The 5000-nt window shown below is 38.5% G+C and overlaps 1 protein-coding gene across 1 annotated transcript in view; it reads left to right on the forward strand.

Moving 5' to 3' along the window:
• Positions 1 to 694: 694 nt before the first annotated feature.
• LOC138026044 (uncharacterized) overlaps positions 695 to 5000 on the forward strand; it is a 25231-nt gene continuing 20925 nt past the window's right edge. Inside the window, exons 1-2 of the mRNA XM_068873227.1 lie at positions 695 to 816; positions 4140 to 4284. The gene's annotated coding sequence lies outside the window, so the exon portion shown is untranslated. The remainder of the gene's footprint in view (positions 817 to 4139; positions 4285 to 5000) is intronic.

A 5000-nucleotide genomic window follows, 5' to 3' on the forward strand; every position in this document is an offset into this window, starting at 1 on the left:
GGCTTCACAATCGACGGTATTTTATTTCTCATACAAAGTCTTATAACGCGTTTAAATTCTCAACGGCTTCCTGTAACGCAACACCGCTTGCACTCAAAGGTCATCTTCCCACTAGTAATTAATTATTACACGCTCTCTAGTGACGCGAACTTGGGCTGCCTATGGTCTTACCTTAGCTTTGTTCAGTGGGCCGGCCGATCTATTTTCAAGACTATATCTCCAATAGTCCACCACCCTTTACCAAGTCCGCAGTCCGTTCCACCAGCCGGGCCTCAGTTCGTAGTCCTTCATTAGGAAAATAACACAAACAGCGGTGATAAACATTGTATTCCAACGCATTTTTATAAAACTTGACGTTTCGTATGCTAGTCAACACACATTTTCAAAAGTGACCGTTACAATTTTTAAAAACTATGTATATATCGTAAACAATAGGGGTCTGGAACCTAGACTGAGAAAAATGATCTGCAGCAGTACGTGTCTAGACATAATGAAAAGTAGTCCTTCTTTCACACTGACCGACAATATCATATCGCCTTATGTAAAGTCCTGAACCCGGATCCAAACTCACGGGTTCCATCCAAATGGATCCTGGATTCCATCCAATGGATTCCGGGTTCCACTCGATGGTTCCTGATTTTTCTGGATCCATCCACATGTTTCCGGAAGAGTCTGGATTCTAGGCCAATCAGTTGTAATTTAATGACAAGAGCAGTTTGTTTTTTGACCTTGTTTTTAAAGACGGCAGATACATTTCAACGCACTGTCAGATAATGGTCTGAGATTTGCAGTCGCAATAACCCACATCAAGTACAGGTAACTAATTATTTGTTTTCGCTGGGCATTTTGCCGTGAAAACAAACCTTCTTTGTTGTTCGTACCATGTTACAACACGATGCAGTCGAACACGATGAGCTTAATTAATACTGATATTTGCGAAGGAGACCTTGATATTTTTTTGGATGTCGCAAAAGGTGAATCAAGTTCTTGTTTTATTACATATGTTTTGTTGCGATTGCACTTTGTTTGTACGCAATAATATTTACGTCTTAAGTAAAGAATCAACTACTAAGTCGTATCGTATAATATCAGTAGCTACCGTTGATTCGAAGGGCAACAGCTATTTACATCGCATAAGCGAGTGGTCAGCTAGCACTTGATTTTATTGTAGTTTTGAGGGTATAGTGTTTAAAAGTTGCACAGACTTCCCAAATTATGTGATTTATGTTTTATGAACTAATTTTTTGGAGTTTTAGCAATGTTGACACTATCCCCTCGAAACCCTTGAACTGAATTGTTTTCTTAAAATATTTTACGAGGGTTTCACTTAAGGACGTTCGCGCCCAAAACGTTTCCACGTACAGATTTTTTTTGAAACTTGCCACGCATAAAGGTAATGATCTACTTTTGCCGAAAAGGAAAAAAAAAAAAAAAAATGGGGGGTCACTGTGCTCGTTTTGGAGATCACGGGGTGCACTTTCAGAAGCTTGCGTTATTTTAAGACGATCCTAGCTTACAACTGTGAACAATAAAAAACCAACATTAGTGAAATTTAGATCAGGTAAACGTACTCAATTAAACAAAACTAATATAACTAAACAACCTTTTGCAGCAGATGTCTTTTTCTGAGGTGAAATAGACCTTGAAAAACGATACATTAGTCTAAGAAAGAAAACAAGTTTCGGTCCCACGAGAGCATAAACGGCGAAATATTTGAAACTTCTCAAGTAAAGATTTTTTTTTTGTTTTTTGTTAAAATGGACAAAATCAGGAAAGGAGGTGATCTATGGAAAGAACAATGGGGCTCACCGAGCATTCAAGAGAGTAAAATCGCTGTGAAGTTCTCAAATTAAAGCAATTGTCTTTTCGCACTGTCACGCAATTGCGTGACCCACATGCTTTGTCATTTCATTCTTGTGAAAAATGTTTGTTCCTTTAGCATCGTGTTTACCTTAGTGGTAGACCTGCAATGCATGAGTCGGTAGAGCGGCGGAGATTTAACCCGAAGGTCGTGGGTTCAATTCCCACCCTGGTCAGAGTTTTTCTCTGTCCTTGTGTGGGCCCAGTTCCATCAGTAGGGCTAACACTCACATGGTTCATATGGGATAGAAATCTAACACTTCACGTTACACTACAATCTCTCCAGTTAATTCTGCAATGCATGACGTTGTGTGTGACATGCGCGAAAAAGTGCACAGTAGCAATGGGTGCGAATGTCCTTAAAGGCTAATAAACTTTGGTAGTAGCCAAAACACAGGGCCGGGGTGTCTTTTTTCCAATTTTTTTTTGTTTCAATTTTTGTCATTACTCTCCTGTACTGTTTTTTCGAATGTTCGGCATCTTTTCTCCATTTATGGTGGAAGTTAGTCATAAAAACAAGGAACATACGGAAACTACCAAAGGGACATCTTACTTTGGTTTTCGAAATTAACAAAATTTCCGACTGAAATTGGAGTTTTTGTAGGGAATATAGTACGCTTACTTCTAGAGACACTGAAGACTCGCTAAATAGCTCCACATTTTAAAACCACATTTCAATGTTTAGTTCGTAAAAACCTTCTCCACAATACATGCAGTTCCACGATGGTTGTCACACAACGTTCTCATGTGCTTGTTTGAAATCGCAAAATTGTTCTCAATATTGTTGTGTTTTTCTTATCATAAAACTGGATTCGAATTCCCTTGACGTCCAAATAGAACTGCATGGCTACCATTTATTATTTCCTGTGCAACTCTGACTTTACTACAAATGGTTTGTAGTAAAGTCAGATTACAACATTGACAACAACATGAGAGAACGCTGCGTGACTGCGTGACGACCATCGTGGTACTGTGATTTGGTTGTTGGTTGTTTTTTTTTTAACAAAATAAACATTACAATGCGATTTTTAAGTGTGGAGCTCAGTGAATGTTAAGTGTCTCTGGCAGTTGGTGTATATTCCATAAACTCCAATTTTAGCAGTTTCGGAAAACAGAAAAACAAACTTCGGTTTTTCGGAAAGACAAAATTAGATGCTCGCAAAAACCAATTGCGAGTTTAAAACACACAAAAAAACAAAGGCCGATTTAGGATAAAAAGCAAAGATGTTCCTTAAGGACGTTCGCGCGAAAAATTTTCAACATTGATTTTTTTCTGAAACTGTTACCACTGTAAGATAATGAGTTAGTTATGTCAGAAATGTAAAAAAAAAATTGGGGGTCACCGACTTCGTTTTGGAGAGAACATGCCCGGAAAAACACCCAAAATGTGACAAAATCGGGCTTCGTTAGCGAATAAGGCCAGTGTCTGTAAACCCAAATATATTGCAATTAAATCTTTGAAGTGAAATCTTTTCTGCCAAATATTGTTTAAGTGGACTTATTAAGTGAATTTAGTCAACTGGTGAGGTTCCTTAAAGATCAAGTTCGCATTTAGCGACCACAGTTTCACGCGCCTTGCCGCCGCAAGATGGCAGGATTTGATGTCCCGTTAGCAGAAATCTTGAAATTTTTTTAACTTCCCACATTGATTTTTTGTTCATTTTTGGACAACGTGGAGATAATTGTAAATAAAATCCGTTTCTGGAAAGAAAAATAGGGGTCACCGAACGTCCAAGAGCATTAAATTCAGGCAAAGCTATAGCAATGGCCTTTTGCCCTATAATTTCTCATTTTATTACTTAGCGCGCACTCTCGTGTATGACGTAGCGTGTGCATTTGCGTGCGCAGTAAGGATGCGCAGAAACAATTGGCGCGAACGTCCTTAAGAGCTTTCATACATTAATCCATGGGTTCCTTAATTTTTTTGGGTAATGTCCAACATAAATGAAGGACAGATGCTGGTCATCCAAAATAACAGTGCAGGAGAATAAGGACAAAAATTGAAGCAAAACAAATTTGGGCAAAAAAAAAGGCACCTGACCCTGACCCCGGCCCCCGCCCTGGCCTCGCATTTTGCCTACTACCATAAACTTTATTTAGCATGGAAAAGAAAATACATGTTTCAAGTAAGATAGCCATATCATTCTATTGCTTTTTTTTCTCAATCTCTCCTATATATGGTAATCAATAGAAAACGACTTAATTTTAGGATTTGAATTTGATGATAGTTGTGATATATATATATATAAACATTCCAATCTTTGTGGTTACTTCTGCAGGATTCCTACCAATTCAGTTGTACTGATTACTTCACCAACACTGTGCAACAATTGAAGATGGATAAATTGCAAAGTTTTGATGAACATGAAAAGTTAATTTTTAAAGGAAGTTTTCATTGGGGGTGCCATCCTCATTGCTAAATTGGTAAAAATATGTATTATAGCGAGACGTATAGTGTTTCCTCTTAACCTTTTGCCCATGAGGCTTTCCCTATTTTCAAGTATTATTTTGGCATCAGACAGTAAAATCTATAAATCAACAAATTGCCACTCTTTAGAGGCAAAAGGTTTGAGGGAGTATAGTATTTGAGTGGATCAGTACATACCTCTTACTAACCGAGTTCGAGGTCTGTTCTGTAAGTTACGGACCGAGTTTTTTCCCGTCGATTTATGGCCCAAGCAAGGCAAGGAAACTAGTCAAAGTCAAGTGGAAGGTTCAACTGCCACAAAGATTGCCGTGCCAAAATTCCAAAAACTAAATCTTCTTGGCCGTTAAGTTTGAAATAGTTGCTTGCAAGATTAAAACAGTTTTCAGTACAAGTTTATGCAACAGAAATGACATGAAAAACTCACTAAATGTTTTATCGAAATTTTAAATTTAGCGGGCTGTACAGAGGGCTGTACTGTAGAATACGGCTTGCTAATTTAGCCAATTACAGCGCACATACTATCTGAGAGATATAATAAATGTTGTTATAACAGTACTTAAGGGGCGGATCCAGGATTTTTCTTAGGAGGGTGTGCACCACTAAGGAATGGCATAGCTGACTGGTGAGGGTTTTTTTTCTTGGCAGAATACCAGTTGTACTAGAAAGCCGCAGGTCATCTCAGGAAGAGGGGGAGGGGGATGTGCACCCCCTG

Source organism: Montipora capricornis, chromosome 12 (assembly GCF_036669925.1).
Source record: "Montipora capricornis isolate CH-2021 chromosome 12, ASM3666992v2, whole genome shotgun sequence".
Classification (NCBI taxonomy): Eukaryota; Metazoa; Cnidaria; class Anthozoa; order Scleractinia; family Acroporidae; genus Montipora; species Montipora capricornis.